Source organism: Lampetra planeri, chromosome 20 (genome assembly GCF_965212315.1).
Source record: "Lampetra planeri chromosome 20, kcLamPlan1.2.h2, whole genome shotgun sequence".
NCBI lineage: Eukaryota > Metazoa > Chordata > Hyperoartia > Petromyzontiformes > Petromyzontidae > Lampetra > Lampetra planeri.
Window position 1 is genome coordinate 10,879,160 of NC_136126.1, and position 19,047 is coordinate 10,898,206.

General features: G+C 46.6%; 1 protein-coding gene across 2 annotated transcripts in view; it reads right to left on the minus strand.

Moving 5' to 3' along the window:
• Window positions 1-12,292, minus strand: part of LOC144724434 (erlin-2-B-like) — a 37,264-nt gene extending 24,972 nt beyond the window's left edge. For both annotated transcript variants that reach the window (XM_078603555.1, XM_078603554.1), the window contains exon 1: window positions 12,153-12,292. The gene's annotated coding sequence lies outside the window, so the exon portion shown is untranslated. The remainder of the gene's footprint in view (window positions 1-12,152) is intronic.
• Between the last annotated feature and the right edge of the window lie 6,755 nt (window positions 12,293-19,047).

The window sequence follows — 19,047 nt, forward strand, 5'->3', positions numbered from 1 at the left end:
AATTACAGTTGTAGCATTTTCTGTGTTATGTTTGATGGATTATCCCTATTATCACTTAAATTTGACCAGGCCAAGCAGTAGGTAGTAGAAGACTTCTCAAACAAACAGAAAGCAGGGAGTTCAAATTCCAGTTGGAGCCCCCAAACGCACTGCATTTCCCTTCATAGACTGAGAAAGCATACATTTATGAAAAAATAAGAATAGGTTTTACCCTTTCTGGCAATAAAACAGGTGTTAAGGTGTTCAAACACCACATAGAAACCTTCTTGCAAGAAATTAAGTTCGCATTAACGACAATACTTGTGGTAAACATGCAAACAAACATGTTCTTAAAATATATGCATTGTCTTTGAAACGGATTGGCCTACACCAGAGAGACAACCTTCTTTTGGGCCTAGTCTTCACCAGTGTCAGACCAGAGAACGCCAAAAGGCAAACAGCACAAAGTCAATGCACTATCAGGGCATTTATAGCTCAGGGAGAGCAGCTACAAAATGGGACCTTTTTTCTGGTATCAAAATCTGAAAAAATTAATTGGTTTTAGCCTTTCTGGCAATAAAACAGGTGTTAACATGATCAAACACCCAATAGAAATCTACATTTCCACGTACCCCGTTTTTCATTGTCTTGAAATGCAGGTGCAAGGTGCAAGTTATGTGCTCTATAAATTCAAATCGTTTTTCACTTTAAAACGAGTACCACTGTGCAAAGATGTCATAAACGGATTTCCTAAACGAACATCGCGCATCCCTGCCATAGGAAAGTACCTTTCCTCCATTGGCTCAGGGATTGCTAACAGGAGGTGAGCACTGCCCCCCGAGCCCCTCGAAGCATGGAGGAACTTTGCCCCCGGCCTTATTGTTTGTAAGTTACAGTTTAGTGATCTTGCGCCTACTGTAGAGTCCACTCACTCGATATTAGACTGGGTGAGGTGGAGAGCCAAGCCTCTCATCCAGACCGTGCATGGACATGAACCATATCACAGCATCAGACCATCACACGCTGCAGAGACCGGATGCGTGGATGGAGACATCCAGGACACTCCGCTGTACGAATGTGGTAAACAAATAAAAAAACATCTGCTGAACTCTCTACTATTAAGTCACTCCCCAGAAACATCTCTGAAATCCACACCACATCTCCCAAAAGCCCTCGACTGGGTATGAAAAACTTAACATGGTTACTTCAAAATTGTCCCTATTAATCCATACGACATTAAATCAACGCAGACTCGGGAGGTGTGTTTCGGTAGACCCCTCACAGAAGTGAGAAAGAGAAGAGTGAAAATCAACACACACTTGCATATGAGGTGGTGCCTGTACGGGGATGTACAGCAAGCGGGTTTCTGGGAGACTATTTGTGCGGAATAATCCGTCTATCCTTGTACAAACATCACCATCTGGTTTTTTTCTGCATGTAAAAAAAAACAAAAAAAGGAAATGGCCAAACATCCCAACTGGAAGCTGAGAAAGTCTTTAGAACTTGTGGGGGTAAAAAATTCAAACTATGATTAGCTATACGGTCATTACAATTGATTGCACCAAATCACAGATATATCAGATTAGTTGTTTGTCATTCTGTGCTTTGGCCGAAAGATGTATTTATCGTTATGAAGACGCATGTTTTGACAATACGGTACCCCAGGCGAGTGAACGTGGCATCAACATCGCGGCTCTGATATGTACCCATTCATAATTCCTTTAATTATGAATAAATGTAATTCACATTCATAAGGACCTGGAAAATATAATTAATGTTGCTTATATATGACCGTGCAGAAAGCCAGATAAAATACATTGCATTAACGTAAAGTATTTATCGCATAATTAGGTATACATTTACAAGTTCACATCTGTTGCTCTGTACCGTTTTGAATTTTCTGCAAACATTTCTTAAATAAGAACGTAATGATTGCACAAGAGGTTAAATTAGTTTTAACTATACTGCACTTAACATTCTTCCAAATGTTCACAATTTAGCCAATAAAGAGTAACGCAAAAGAAAAGGCCAGGGCACACTCGGAGATCCACATGTTTACCATCTCTAGATTCAGGTACCCATTTGTCGAACTCCCTTCTCACCATCCCGCAGACCAGTTGGGGTTTCGAAGTTTCACACATCTGCATTATCCACCAACTTTCACAAAAACAAAGATCCCCAGTATAGTGCTGTTAGCGAGCACCTATGAAGACCGGAACGGCAAACGAGGGGGTGAGTGGCACCACGCCTGGCACCTTTGTCTCCCTAGTGGCGATGTTTATACACACTGCACCAGACACTCATTTGAGGCTGAGTCGACCTAGAGGAGGCCCAGAACTGGTTTAGAAAATTGAGCAGGAATCAAACTCGGGTCGCTGGGTTCCGTAGCGCAGCGCGCTAACCACTACACTACCGCTCCCTATTTTCGCTCTCCTGTAGATGCTCACTCGCTCTCCTTACAAGTGAGAAATCTCGCTCACTCTGCTGCACGCGTGTCCGCTTGATCTCTCGTACGTGCATACTCACAAGCCTGCTTTCGAGCGCATATGCTCGCTTGCAGTCCTGCACTTTCAAAAAAGTAAGTTGGCTTGGATGGGACACATTACTCAATTAGGATTACACATGGCAATCGTCACCCTTCCACTGGCACACAAATGCCACCTTGCAGGTCAGGACTGAGACACCCTTTGTCACGCATGGACAGCTGCCAATGGGGTTCCCTTTCGAATGGTTAAAATTAGATGAGATATAAGGAGCTTTGAGGTGCCAAGGCATTCTAAGATTATGAATGGGAAAGACCGCCGAGGAGGGAACACAAGTGAGAGGACAATCATTGCAGCAATGGAATGACGAGATCAGTGAATGTGGAAGAGGGAGATGGACTGTGACATTGCAGGGCTGTGAGAGATGGCGAGTGGCACATTTATTCCACCATCTGCCTTTCTTTGCCATTTGTCTGCAGATAAACAGGTATAACAGGACGACAACTCTACTCATCCAGCAATTAGCCTTTCCACTAATAACACCCTCACTGCAGTGTGGACAAGAGGCGTTGTACTTTACTGTGGCGGAAGTGGGCTCTTTTGGTATCACTTGTTAATTTGCATTTTTTTTATCCTTAATATTCCATTTTACGTCATATCTTCTCAATGAACATGCATCTCACCTGCAAAATGAGACGTATCTCAATGGGCTCTTGCCTGGTTTTAAATCACAGACTTGTTTTATTGATTTGCTCCTTGGGATCCACAATTAAGAACCACCATATCTAGCTTAGCCCCTACAGATAGCAGGAACCTTGTACAAGGCAAAGGGCACTATTGTCACAATGAGTGAGGAATTAAGGTTCAGCGGCAATTACGTATGTCGATGCCACCAGGCTTAGCCATCGCTTCTTTCCTTGCTTCTGCTAGATCCAGCAGTTGTTACACAATCAAAATGAAACAAATAAGGTCTGCTCTCACAAGTGTTATCATCTCCCACAATCTCGCTTCATATCCCCCATCTTAGGTCGCCGACCTTCTGGGTGTAACGCCAACAACGCCTGTAAGTATCGGTAACTTGCCCTCCACAGCCCTGCGCACACGTGCCGTATGCATCGCAGCCTCCTCTTTGAACTATGTGTAGAATTCTCTCTTGCCATGTTCCATTGCAAACTTTCAATTTGCTTTCCATACCATCATGACATTCTTTGAATTCTCCTCACGCACCTGTATTCAAATGCGAGGAGCGTTTTTCCTCGTTTTGTTATAGCCAGAATATATCCCAGTTGGTACAAGAGCAGAGCTTTTAATCATGAGTAATTAATTTAAAATCCAGGTCAAGATTTACTTTGACCATTATATTGTTTTCGGTGGAGGTCAATAAAATGGTCGCTGAAGACCGGTTGCTCACGTTTGTAATGTTGACTTTTCACAAATTCCATATTCCCGTGAACGACACTCAATGCTCATTTCAGGCACGACCTTTTTTTCTACAGATTGTCATGCGTCTGAGTTTTACATGGGATCCACAAAGGGTTGCTGCAACAAAAATAACCCATTTGGTTTTATTGACAGGATTGTTGCATAAAGTAACGTGCCATTTATTAACAGTTATTAACATTAACAGTTTATTAATAGTTAGCTGTAATGCAGCCACATATCAATGGTATATCACAGGCTCAAAGGCTCAAGTAATGTCACACCACAACTGATAGCCACATGCACACAATGATCATACAATTTTCTAAATAATACCAGAATACAAGTGTAGTGGGTTCAACTGATTCACAGACGTACTCTTGGAAGCAACACATTTATTAATACCAACACACTTAACACAAAGGGGTAACTGCCCCTTTACCAAATAACAACCTATGGTGGTGGACCAGCAGGCTAACTACATGAGTTACACTGGGAGTAGCTACAGCGGACCGGACCCCAGCTTGGGTCCAGGTCCACGTGTTGGTGACTTCTTCTTGGACGTAGGACGTAGAACTTCAGATGACAACAACAACACTGAACCTCGGTCCCTCTCAGGGACCCGGTTTATATGCTCACTGGCCATGGCTGGCTCCGCCTTTGGCCACGACCACCTTCTCAAACCCTCTAGCAGGATCTCGCCCGGCACGTGACCACCCCCAGCCCCCACTTGGGGCCCCTGTGTAGATCTTACCCATCACGTGCCTTCCAGGGTCAACCAGAGTGCCATGGCCTTTGGTAACCTCATTCCATGGCTGACACTCTCACACTCCATCCTGTAGGAGTCAGCACTGCATGCCACGCGTGGTGCCACCGAGCGCTATGACCCAGGGCTCACCGAGCCCCCTCTAGGGCTGGTACTACACCCACATATACGGGGTGTCCGCGATGGCAATACATCGCACGCCGTGCCTCGCTAGAGCCGGCATTACCAGAGTGACATCATACAATGTCGCTATATACGTGATGTCCGCGATGTCAGTGCATCGCACGCCGTGCCTCTATATGGCCGGCACTACAAAGTGACATCCGCGATGTCACTACATCAACCCCCCACCCCCCCCCTTTCATAGCACTCAACCGTCCCGGCTGTCAACTCCCCCTTAAACGAACCAAGTGATTAGGGTGATAAAAAATGAGTCAAAAGTAATTAAAATGCTATGTGTGCCTCAACAAGTAACAACAATTACCAATTAAATACCCAAGCCCACCTATACAATATATACACTACCGATAAATGTACATTAACAACAGGGAAAAGGGTGTGAGTACAGAACACAATGAGGGAAAAAAATGCAGTGAACCGCGAACGCTCGGAATCCCCTTCATCGCCAACATCTCCCACCCTCACCGTGTAACAACACCCGCAGCACAATAAGGGATAGGTTCAGCCAATAGCCGAAACGGCTTACCGAGTGCGACAACCAACTGATGTTGTGTGGGACTGTGTGTGCATGGGGATCACGAAACCCGAAGAGTTTTTGATCGAGTCCTCGTGGCCGGGCCTCCAGGGGAGGTGGACTTGCTCTCCCTGGAGGCCCCGGGGGGGAATATGTAAATGTCCCGTCGAACCCTCACGAAGAGCAGTAGGCCGGGTCGATGGGTTCTCCTCTCCCGAATCCAGTGGAGATGGCGCAGGCGGCGGTGCTGGGGATGTCAGGTGTGCGGCACCTTAGGGTGCAGTGGACCGAAGGACGGTCGGGCGGATGAAATCGGTGGTCCGGGGAGCCGTCGTCGTGATATGCGACAGCCCAACGAGACATGTCCCGGCAGGCCGCAGCTGTAGCACATGAAGGGGCTGCTCCCGGGACGAAGAGATGTCTTCCGCAGTTGCTGGTCATCCGCCCGCCGCACCATGCCATCCCCTCGCCCGCCTCCGCTCTGGGTTGATGCGCAGGCTGGGACAGGCTCCACATCTTCAGGTGTATCCGGCCCCTTGCAGGGTGCAATACACGCCGCCAACCCCCTGTGCCATTGCAAGAGCTGGTGAGCCTGAATGCATCTCGCAACCTTGATGGACGAAAGATCGTCGTCTACAGCTGGCAGAACGACGTTAAGGTCCTTAGCTAAAGCCAGCAGTCTCTTAAGGACCAACGAGTCGACTCCGTCGTGGTCCATCCTCGGAAAAGGCAGCCTTCGCTAGCGCCAAAAGTGCGCTACGGAAGGCAAGGGGCATCTCGGTTTCCCCTTTCCTTCGCGGAGTGAACTTGTGGCGCACGTTCGACGGTGGCTCGTAAATTTCCGCCATTTTGTCGAAGGCTTGAGTCAGCGTGGCCCTCTCCGACGGCGGGATGATAAGAAACGCTGACAGGGCGTCGTCATGAAGGGCAGCGGGCAGTGCTCTCAGTGCCTCCGCCTCTGTCCACCCCGCGAAGAGGGCGTTCGTCAGGAACCGCCGCTTGAAGGCCACCCAGTCGCCTCCGGCAGCTATGAATTCTTTCACTAAGGGAAGTCGTCGCCGAAGAGATGGAACGTCCACCGGCGATTTCGACGCAGCTTCGGATTTGGCAGGTCCCGTGCTCTGCTCTTCCGAGAAGATGCCGGCTGCCAGCACGGGCTGCGCCACGGAGGTTCCCACTTGGCGGGAAATAGCGGCGGGAACTTCGTCCCCGCGTGGCTCCATTGCTCCCGCTTCCACCGCTGGCTCCGCGATGTGGGGCTCCGCGAGGATGGACGCCGTGGCGTGGAGGAGTTCTGCGAGGCGGCCGTGTACAGCCTGGAGCACCCTCCTTGTCGGCGTTGAGCTGTCGTGTGCCCGGTCGGAGCTCTGCTACACCGGTAATGCTTCGCCTCCATCCTCCGGGGCTGTTTGCGGGATGAGATCTTCGTCTTCGACGTCCTGGTACGTAGTCTGCGGCGCATAGACATAGTCTAACGGCTAGCTAAGTAAAATAGCATTTGGCCACTTCAGACACCAGTTGTAGTGGGTTCAACTGAGTCGCAGACGTACTCTTGGAGGCAACACATTTATTAGACCAACACACTTAACACAAAGGGGTAACTGCCCCTTTACCAGATAACAACCTGTGGTGGTGGACCACCAGGCTAACTACACTAGTTACACTGGAAGTAGCTACAACGGACCGGACCCCAGCTTGGGTCCAGGTCCAGGTGTTGGTGACTTCTTCTTGGATGTAGAACGTAGATCTTCAGATAACAACAGCAACACTGAACCCCGGTCCCTCTCGGGGACCCGGTTTATATGCTCGCTGGCCGTGGCAGGCTCCGCCTTTGGCCACGACCACCTTTTTCTACCCTGTAGCAGGATCTCGCCCGGCACGAGACCACCCCCAGCCCCGACTTGGGGCCCCTGCGTAGATCTTACCCGGCACATGCCTTCCACGATCAACCAGAGTGCCATGGCCTGGGGTAACCTTATTCCATGGCTGACGCTCTCACACTCCATGCTGTAGGAGTCAGCCATGCATGCCACGCATGGTGCCGAGCTCCCTCTAGGGCTGGTACTACACCCACAAATACGGGGTGTCCACGATGGTAATACATCGCACGCCGTGGCTTGCTGGAGCCGGCATTACCCAGTGACATCCACGATGTTGCTACATACGTGATGTCCACGATGTGAGTACATCGCACGCCGTGCCTCTCTAGGGCCAGCACCACAGTGAGTGACATCCGCGATATCACCACACAAGTGTGAGCTTGGTTTGGAGTTGGGTATAGATTTTTAAGATGGTGTTAAATATGAATTTTATTCAACGTGTTTATGAGGATGACTGTCCACTGAGGTTATCCGTTTTGTTTTGCAAGGGTAATCTTGGCAGGTTTAGTTCGGCAATGTGCACATTCTTTCTTAGTAGAGCAAAGTCAAATGTATCATCCAGCCAGCTTGGGGTGGTGCTCATCTCTGGTGGAAGCAAATAGCACCAGTGGTACAATTCCACATTACTATTGACAGGGCCAGTCTCTCAATACAACTGCTGGTGACTTTCGACATAAGCAGCACTCAGTTTATCTACCCAGCAAGAATGATAATAAATGTAACTAACGGCCTTCCAAATGTAGTGTAATCTAGCACTCTTGTCACTTCGCTACATGCTTAGATTTGCTTTAATTCAAGCTACAATAGGGCACAAGATTACCCATTCCATTGACATAATGCAATGGTGGCTTCTATGTACAAAGGGTCAGAACGCTCTGATATTATGTAATTTGCAAGAAAGGGTTGGGAAACTATAGTCACTAGGAACGGGTTAAGTGGCAAGCTGGCAATTACTCCTGAGTGAACTGTCCAGCCAGTTTAATCAACTGGCTGGGAGTGAACTTCAACCTTGCGCAATCGCACAACGGATTGTATGGACAAATCAGGACAGTGTGGTAATAATATCCATGTCTCCAGAACTGAAATATAGAAGCCACATACGTAGAGTATCGTCCGAGCCCTCATACCATCTTTAAACCTCAGCCCTACCCTGAGGTTGGGGTTAAAACAAGTTGTTGTCAAGACCCTTGCCATAACCCTCATGCGAGTCCATACTTTAAAGATAGCCCAAGCCTTCACCCTAAAATTAACCAAAACATAACCGAACTATAACCGATATTGACCTCAACCTCGACAATAACCCCAACTCTAAACCAAACACCCTGGCCCAGCCTTAAATTACAGCCATAACCAAAAGCTCAACGATGGCATTTATGCCAAGTCCCTTTTATATAATCTAAAAACAACTCTAGCCATACCCCTGACTAACCGGAGACTTTTCGAGTTTCCTCTCACTCGTGCCATGCATATTAGTTTGGATTGCTCGCTGGATTTCCATTGTACATAATTGTCGTTGTTTATTAGCTGTGTTTATATATTTAAAAAACATCCCCTGCCTGTTCTGTGGAGCCCCCTGGAAACTTCCTCCCTTCCTGTGCAACCTGCTACCACATCAGCCGTTTTGGCCGGGTCACGAATGCAAAATAATCTTAGCTCAATGGGCCTTACCCAAAATAAACTGACCGACTTTCCCCAACCATCACACTATACAACATCCTGACCCTAACGCGAGAACCGATCCTACTCTAGTCCTATCTCTGCCGATAAAAGTCATGATAACCAAGATTCAACGCTCATGCAAGATGAGCCCAGCCATAAATCTATCGTCGAGACTTTCAGAACAGCTCAGCTCTGGTTAGTTGCATAAACACCTACATGGATGTATACGCATGAAGTGGAATAAATTAAAAGCAAAACTATAAAATAATTGAGAAGGATGTGTTACTGGCCACAGACCCCAACTCTAACCTTGACCCCTGACCCTATACAAGTGGCTTCACTTCCTATGTCTCAACGTCTCCGCGTGTCTTGCCCAGTGTTGCAACATATTCAAGGTTTCCCCCCAACTTACACAGCTTTAAATAACAAAGTGCAACTCAAAAGGAAACACAATAGCAGCTACAACATCTATGCTGTGTCCCAGGATGTCTCGCAGATTACGGCTTCGTGAATGAGAAAAAAAATCTAGCTTTTGTTTTATTATAACCAAGCGCGTTACGGCCCTTTGATGCTCCACGGGTGAAGAAGCTTCAACCAAATGACCCAACAGGTGCGCAGGGATACGCTTGGTGTGGCCACCGTGCATAACAGGCGTTATAGGTTAACAGGAGTTATACAATCCATAATATAGGGGGTTTCTTGGGGGTAGATCGCGCAAATATAAATGTGTCGTTAAACCCGCCAATTAATAAGGTTTATCAGAACATGCCAATTCGTTACTAGTATAGCAACACAGTTGTGTTAACCAACAAAATCCACAACATTTACAGAGTACGACCACGTTTCGCCAGTCATTATAACCAGCATCATCAGGCGTCGAAGCAGAGGGCACGACAGCAAATCCAATGTTTGCTAGCCGCCTCCACCTGCAGGCGTGGTGAAGTTTGGTGAAACCAAATGTTAAATGGGCGCCCTGAGTGTAGTGCGTTAAGTGTGCTGCTGCTGTACGTGCAGCTTGTGTTGCAGTAGTAGCAGCAGGGGTAACCGTCGCTGATCGTGTTGTAGAAGCTCTTAGTGTAGTGCTGCTAGCTCGTGTAGCTTAGTAGCTTAGTAGCTTCTGTGGTGTGGAGAAGTAGTCGCTGGTGTAGTCGCTGGTGGAAGGGTATTCGATTGGTATTAGCTACTAGTGTAGTAATATAATTGGCGAGTGTAGTAGTGGTGGTTCATGCAGTTGTAGTATTAGCTACTAGTGTAGCAATATCATTAGCGAGTGTAAGTAGTGGTGGTTTATGCAGTTGTAGTATTAGCCACTAGTGTAGTAGTAGACAGTGCAGTGGCGATAGTGTAGTAGTAGCTGGTGTAATGGTAGTTAATACTGGGAGTGGTAGTACTGTACTCGTATGTAGTGTGGTGTTAGTACTGTAGTAGCTAGTGTAGTGAAAGTACTGTATTAATAGCAAAAGCAAGTGTGGTTATGGTACTGTGGTAGTACTAGTGTAATGGTAGTGTAGTAGTAGCTAGTGTAGTAGTAGCTAGCAGAGGTGGGACAAAGTCATTGTTATGCAAGTCCAAGTCGAGTCGCAAGTCATCAAATTCATGACTCGAGTCTGACTCGAGTCCAAGTCACATGACTCGAGTCCACATCTCATAGGTGGGACAAAGTCATTGTTATGCAAGTCCAAGTCGAGTCGCAAGTCATCAAATTCATGACTCGAGTCTGACTCGAGTCCAAGTCACATGACTCGAGTCCACACCTCTGGTAGCTAGTGTAATGGTAGTGTAGTGGTAGTACTAGTGTAGTGGTAACTAGTGTAATGGTAGTGTAGTGGTAGTACTAGTGTAGTGGTAGTAGTAGCTAGTGTAGTAGTAGCTAGTGTAGTGGTAGTGTAGTGTTAGCTAGAGTAGAGTGGTGAGTGGCGAGGGTGGTGGTGTAGTACTAGTGTAGTGGTAGCTAGTGTAGTGGTAGTGTAGTAGTAACTAGTGTAGTAGTGGCGAGGGTGGTAGTGGTGTAATGGTAGTGTAGTACTAGTGTAGTAGTAGCTGGTGTAGTGGTAGTGTAGTAGTAGTGTAGTAGTAGCTAGTGTAGTGGTAGTGTAGTACTAGTGTAGTGTAGTAGTAGCTAGTGTAGTGGTAGTGTAGTGTTAGCTAGTGAAGTGTAGTAGTAGCTAGTGTAGTGGTAGTGTAGTGGTAGCTAGTATAGAGTTAGTGTAGTGTTAGTAGTAGCTAGTGTAGTGGTAGTGTAGTGTTAGCTAGTGTGTGTAGGGTGGTGAGGGTGGTGGTGTAGTGGTAGTGTAGTGGTAGTGTAGTAGTAGCTAGTGTAGTGGTAGTGTAGTGTTAGCTAGTGTGTGTAGGGTGGTGAGGGTGGTGGTGTAGTGGTAGTGTAGTGGTAGTGTAGTAGTAGCTAGTGTAGTGGTAGTGTAGTGGTAGTGTAGTAGTAGCTATTGTAGTGGTAGTGTAGTGGTAGTACTAGTTTAGTAGTAGAGTAGTGTTAGCTAGTGTAATGGTAGTGTTAGCTAGTGGTAGTGTTAGCTAGTGTAGTGTTAGCTAGTGTAGGGTGGTGAGTGGTGAGGGTGGTGGTGTAGTGGTAGTGTAGTGGTAGTGTAGTAGTAGCTAGTGTAGTGGTAGTGTAGTAGTAGCTAGTGTAGTGGTAGTGTAGTGGTAGTACTAGTGTAGTAGTAGAGTAGTGTTAGCTAGTGTAATGGTAGTTTAGTGTTAGCTAGTGTAGGGTGGTGAGTGGTGAGGGTGGTGAGTGGTGAGGGTGGTGAGTGGTGAGGGTGGTGAGTGGTGAGGGTGGTGAGTGGTGAGGGTGGTGAGTGGTGAGGGTGGTGAGTGGTGAGGGTGGTGAGGGTGGTGAGTGTGGTGAGTGGTGAGGGTGGTGAGGGTGGTGAGGGTGGTGAGTGGTGAGGGTGGTGAGGGTGGTGAGTGGTGAGGGTGGTGAGGGTGGTGAGGGTGGTGAGTGGTGAGGGTGGTGAGTGGTGAGGGTGGTGAGTGGTGAGGGTGGTGAGTGGTGAGGGTGGTGAGGGTGGTGAGGGTGGTGAGTGGTGAGGGTGGTGAGGGTGGTGAGTGGTGAGGGTGGTGAGTGGTGAGGGTGGTGAGTGATGAGGGTGGTGAGGGTGGTGAGGGTGGTGAGTGTGGTGAGTGGTGAGGGTGGTGAGGGTGGTGAGGGTGGTGAGTGGTGAGGGTGGTGAGGGTGGTGAGTGGTGAGGGTGGTGAGTGGTGAGGGTGGTGAGTGGTGAGGGTGGTGAGGGTGGTGGACGGGACGCGGCACTCACCGCGTTCAGCACGCGCGGCGCATTCACCAGTACCACGTGACCCGGCAGGGGAGCGCCACGTGACCCGGAAGTTAAACGCCTCCGCGCCACGTGACCTCAACCGCCGCCGCCGCCCACAAGGAGCGGCGGTACCACGTGACATTCGGGAAGTGGGGCCGCGCGTTCTACGGCGGCCGCGCGGGGCTAAATGGCACGGCAGTGGCACGTGAAACGCGATTTGAAATTAAATACATTTATTCATACCAAGTTATTAATTTTACTGTACATTTTTTTTTCACACACGAAGAGCGACATATGAGTAGCCATCGAGTCTCTCTATGTGTCTCTATGTGTGTCTCTCTCTCTGTGTTTGTCTCCCTCTCTCTGTGTGTCTCTCTTCGTGTCTGTGTGTGTCTCTCTGTGTTTCTCTCTCTCTCTCTGTGTCTCTCTGTGTGTCTCTCTGTGTGTCTCTCGGTGTGTCTCTCTGTCTGTGTCTCTCTGTCTGTGTCTCTCTGTCTGTGTCTCTCTGTCTGTGTCTCTCTGTCTGTGTCTCTCTGTCTGTGTCTCTCTGTCTGTGTCTCTCTGTCTGTGTCTCTCTGTCTGTGTCTCTCTGTCTGTGTCTCTCTGTCTGTGTCTCTCTGTCTGTGTCTCTCTGTCTGTGTCTCTCTGTCTGTGTCTCTCTGTCTGTGTCTCTCTGTCTGTGTCTCTCTGTCTGTGTCTCTCTGTCTGTGTCTCTCTGTCTGTGTCTCTCTGTCTGTGTCTCTCTGTCTGTGTCTCTCTGTCTGTGTCTCTCTGTCTGTGTCTCTCTGTCTGTGTCTCTCTGTCTGTGTCTCTCTGTCTGTGTCTCTCTGTCTGTGTCTCTCTGTCTGTGTCTCTCTGTCTGTGTCTCTCTGTCTGTGTCTCTCTGTCTGTGTCTCTCTGTCTGTGTCTCTCTGTCTGTGTCTCTCTGTCTGTGTCTCTCTGTCTGTGTCTCTCTGTCTGTGTCTCTCTGTCTGTGTCTCTCTGTCTGTGTCTCTCTGTCTGTGTCTCTCTGTCTGTGTCTCTCTGTCTGTGTCTCTCTGTCTGTGTCTCTCTGTCTGTGTCTCTCTGTCTGTGTCTCTCTGTCTGTGTCTCTCTGTCTGTGTCTCTCTGTCTGTGTCTCTCTGTCTGTGTCTCTCTGTCTCTCTGTGTCTCTCCCTCTGTATATGTGTCTCTCCAAGCTTGCATTTACACCTGATGACGGTTGCTTGTGTTGCAATCGAAACGTCGTGATCTATTATTTATTTTATTTTCTATCTACGTGACTTTACCGAAAGAACCAAAGAGTATCATACAACAATTCGTTTTAATTTGCGGAGTAAATGTGGTTTCCAGTAATCATAAGCCAAGCATTTATTGAATATGTTGACTTATTGGTGCCTGCCACCAAGTGTGCATCCTCGGCAGGTGGTATTAATTTCGCTGACTCTTAAATAAGAGTCGAGGATCACGATGAGAGCGAGTCAACTCCGGCCAGGGTTTAATTCAAAATTTTTTCCAAATATCTCAACGTGGCGGCATACGATCCAGTGTCTGCTTATTGTAGGATTTGGTAGGAGTATTGGAAAGTGTTTACAAAAGCAGACCAGCTCCGTGGCAGCAGCCGAACATTCGCGCCTGACATTGCAGCAAATAAGCAACCAGTCTGCCTGGCGGCAAAGGCCATCAAATGAATGCCTGCTGATGGGGAAAAAGCAGAGATTATGGCAAAAAAAACTTCGTGGATTGTGTGTCTAAACTGTTCAGGAGCTCATCTTCTTGGTTCTTTCAGTAAAGTCACGTAGAAGGGAAGTAATAAAATAATAAAAATAAAACATAATAAAATAATTATCACGACGTTTCGGCCACAACGCAAGCAGCCGTCCTCAGGTGAAGACCAGGTCTGCTTTTGGGGATATTTGGCGAGTTTCTTTAATGAGTGGCATGTGGGAGTATCCAGAGTACCCGAATAAAACCCACCACGCACACACGAGGGGCCAACACTCAACACTGCCGTCTCCTGACAGCCTCGCAATCCCACAAACCTACAACACCTGGCAAGCCCTCTACATGTACAGGACTCATACTCTTAGTTATTTCGGTAAAGTCACGTAGGTAAAAATTTCAATTAATAAAAATAAAACAATAAAAATCACGACGTTTCGGAGGCAACACAAGCCTCCGTCATCAGGTGGGACCGTCACAGCCAGATTTGCTGCATCAAGTGAGGCAAGGATTCAAGATGTAACCCCCCCTCAACTTGCATTTAAGGGATTACATCTTGAATCCTTGCCTCACTTGATGCAGCAAATCTGGCTGTGACGGTCCCACCTGATGACGGAGGCTTGTGTTGCCTCCGAAACGTCGTGATTTTTATTGTTTTATTTTTATTCATTTCATTTTTTACCTACGTGACTTTACCGAAATAACTAAGAGTATGAATCCTTGCAGTCACGAAAGCTTCAAATCTAGAATGTACAGGACTGCCCAGGCGACTATCCAGCAAGCGCATGTGGCTCTGCGTATCCCCACTAGATGGCAGCTTTGTCATAAAATGTCGTATGCGGTCATGTGCCTCAATGAGGTGAGTTTAACACTTCGGCTTTCGTGATCGAATATTATATTCATAATAAATGGGGGGGGGGGGGGTGGGACTTAGATCGCGTAAATATGAATGTGTCGTTAACCCACCGCCACCCGACACAGCAAATTAGTAAGTTTTGTGACGTGAACAAAACGTGCCAATGATTTACTACTTCAGCACACCGGTGTGTTGGAGAGTAAAACCCACAACATTTATCATTCGAGTACGACGTTTCGCTGGTGATTACAACCAGCTTCATCAGGCGATTTGCCAGAAACACCAATTCAGAAATTTTGCCTAAATCACCAATTCTGGCAAATTGCCTGAAGCTGATGATGTTCACATGCAGGTGTATACGTCAGGCACCAAGGCCGTCATTATGATAAATATTCAAATATGCTCAAAATGCCCCCCCCCCCCCCTCAAAATATCGCTATAAAATAGATTTCTGTTCATATGATTGTGGCTATGGTTGTACTTTGTTAATCCCTAATCTCTGCCATTACATACAATGAAACAAGAAAAGGTGAAATAGAAAAAACAGAGCAATGTAATACAATATATTATTAGACATTATTGTAAAAAAAAAAAGTCCATCCCATGTGTTAGTGGATTTTTTCATATTTTAGACAGGAAATTCGTTTTCAAATTTAGATTATTTTTTCGGGGGGGGGGACCCCCTGGAAGATTTGGTCCCCCCCCAATGTTGACTCCATGGCTACGGCCTTGTCAGGCACATTGGCTCATGGTGATTGGATACCTGGTTGACGATGGCTATATACGTGTACAGCGAATCTATTTAATTTGCAACCACGCCTTTAACTCAAAACTCAGGTTCTCGTAACTAATATCCAATGTTCCACGTGTTTTTTTGGTTTGACCAAATGACTAACGCCATTGCGTGTGAGTAGCTGTGGGGAAGAAACACTGTTTCTAAACTGAGGGAAACATTTAAGCATGGTCAATCGTGTGTTGCTTCCGGTCCTGGTTTTCCCAGAATCATCATATTTGTGAGATCACTATCCTGGGAAATCTGCAACTCTTTCCGAGACCATATTCTTAGTCACGGCTCAACTCTCGTTTGGCCTCCTAACGCAGCTCAGTTGCTTCAACAGATGCATGAGTGGCGTGACGAGCGTGGGGTCTGGGGGTGCCCTGGCCCCTCTTGGTGGCCAAGATTGCGAGTTGGGGCCACCCTTGACAACCACCATGAGATATTTTTCAACAACATTGTTAAAAAAAAAAATAAGACGTATTTAAAACGCGGTTTAAATTTACTTTAATGAAAGTGCTTTCATTTACGTTCCACGTTTTATTAACATTTAACTAGAACAGTAACGCGGTTGGCTTCCTCAAATTGCGCGTCGCATGTTTGTTTCGACGTTGTCATCATTGTGCCACCAGGTCGACAAGCAGAATCTTCTGGCTTGGGGCGAATAGGGGGAAGGTATAAGGTGGCACCACGCTTCGTTCGAGCGGGGCGCGCGCTCGTTCGCTGAACGCCACGTCAGTGCTGTTTAGGTGAACCAAAGATTTTATGTTTAACACGTAGGCTGTCGCAACCAATATCATCCATAATACAGGTTTTTTTTGGTTAGATAGCGTTAATATATAAATGGGTTGTTAAACCCGCTACCACCCCACACAGCCAATTAGTAAGGTTTGCCACGTAAACAGAACATGCCAATTCGTTTCGAGTACAGCACACCGGTGTATTGGCATGTTCTGTTTACGTGACAAACCTTACTAATTGGCTGTGTCGGGTGGTGGTGGGTTTAACGACACATTTATATATTTACGCGATCTAAACTAAAAAAAACCTGTATTATCAAATAATTCATGTTTGCCGTTTGAGGGCTCCAAATGCTTGGATCCCGGATTCAAGTCCGAATCGAGTGCCATTGTGCCGTGCGAGACAAATCAAATATTGGGGCTCCACCTGACAAATTGCAACACCCCCTGAGCTGATAATGTAGTTACTACGTTACTGTGGCTCATCATCGATATATGGTTCAGGCTCTGCTCATGGAAATTCTGAGCATGGCTGGGACCATACCCAGAGCCGGCTCACGTTAAGTGTGACTTTGAGCCTTCTCACTTGAACCAGAGCCAAGCCTGAGCCAAGCTATCACGAAAAATTCAGAGCTAAATGCATCAAGGTTTTTATCCGTTCAAGGCAATGCTGTACATGTAGATACATGGACATGGCCCATTGGTAGCGAGTTCGCCACTCTTTGCAGAGGTTCACGGTTCTAATCCAGCAACCTCCCAAATGTTTTACCACGGGTGTACTGATCGTACAGATGCACGTCTGCTTTAGATTGAATAGTTCACATCCCGTGATGCAATTCTCAATGAGTCGGCTACTGTGCGCTGGAGTTAGGATACATTTTTTGACATTCGAAAAATTGCACGAAGCAATCATCTCCCGTATTGGCATACATATGCCCACTTTCAAGCCTGTCTGGATCGTCTTGTGCCGCACAGGAACAGCTGCTGCTGGGGGTGCCCTTTGAGTGTTTGAGATGCGATCATGCAATGAGATGATGACCTTTGCCGTACGTCCAATTAACACGGTTTGCTACGTTCGGTGCGAAATAAGTTCAACATACATACATACTGTACATGTCAGGTGCTTTGAGTTGCTGTAGGAATTTAAGTGCCATATGCATTTAAATATATTTTTCCCATGATATGCCCCAGATATTTTGTACTTTAGAAGTGCCAACGGAAATAAGTACATGAAAAATGTTGACATTTTATTTGTGCCTGCCATGACCATCACTCTGTATAAAAACTAAATATTTTTTTTTTCATCCCAGTTGGCTTCCAGGAATTGAGCTGGCTCAGTGTAGTTACATGGCCATTGCTAGCCTGTTGAACCATCCACATGGATTTCATACACACTAAATAACAGCTTTTGTACATATTACAGGTTATATACATATTCAATGAGAGGTTCCACTTAGTGCAGGTTGCTGTAAAAAAAACTACTACCATGCCCTATACAGTACAATGGTGTATGGATCACGTTTCTCACTGCAGGTTGCAGTGAGCAACAAGGCAACACCTTGTCACGTATCATGAAGAACTTTCCAGTATCACGCACGGACACTGAATATGGTCCAAACGCAAGGTTCAGTGCCCGTTGTGCAACTGTGTTCTCATGAGAGAATTCAACGTTTCATAATTTTGGGGGGGATTTCGACCAATTCCAAATGCACAATCGGAGTTCAGTCACGAAGTAAAGACACGTACTGCTCGAGTGCTTACAGTCACCAAAGCATCACATCGAGTTAGGGAATGTCCTTAGAAGATAATACAGAACGACTACTAAAGTAACGGATGTCACTGTGGTAACACACACTGGACTTGCACACCGCCGATCTCCCGGCACGGCTCATGAAATAGCGGGCATGTTTCTTAACTTCCCCCACCTGCCTCTGCCCCCTAACAGTATACACGGGCACACCAAGGTCGATAAGCAGATTTCCTGTGTTTGAAAAAAATGTGTGGGCACTTTCCCTCTTCTGCAATATCTGGTTAGCATGAAAGAGTAGACCAAAATACCCTCGAGAGTCACTCTAGACTAGAGTTCACTCAAACTTGATAGGCCATTTGCCAGCCATAGCATGAGCAAGTAATTGCAGTCATTTCTATCTATATATTTTCGGGGGTTAGATTGCGTAAATATAAATGCGTCGTTAAACCCGCCACCACCCGACACAGCCAATCTGGCTGTGACGGTCCCACCTGATGACGGAGACTTGTGTTGCCTCCGAAACGTCGTGATCTTTATTTTATTTATTTTTTATTAATTTTGATGTTTTACCTACGTGACTTTACCGAAAAAAACCTAAGAATATGAATCCTTGCAGTCACGAAAGCTTCAAATCTAGAATTAACAGCCAATAAGGTTTGTCACGTAAACAGAACATGCAAATTCGTATGTTGGAGAGCAAATGCAAAACATTTACAATCTGAGTACGACGTTTCGCCATTAATTACAACTACAGTAGCTTGAAGTGAAACGTCGTATAGCGCGTAATCACTGGCTAAACGGCGTACTCAGATTGTAAATGTGGATTTACTCTCCAACACACCGGTGTGCTGTACTAGTAGCGAATTAACATGTTCTGTTTATGTGACAAACCTTACTAATTGGTTGTGCCGGGTGGTGGCGGGTTTAACGACACATTTATATTTACACAATCTAACCACAAAAAAACTATATTATGGATATTGGTCGCACAAGTCTACGTGTTAAACCAAGTAATTGCAGATCTGCATCTTTACACACCTCAGGAGGTCGTTAACATGATTATTAATGAGGGG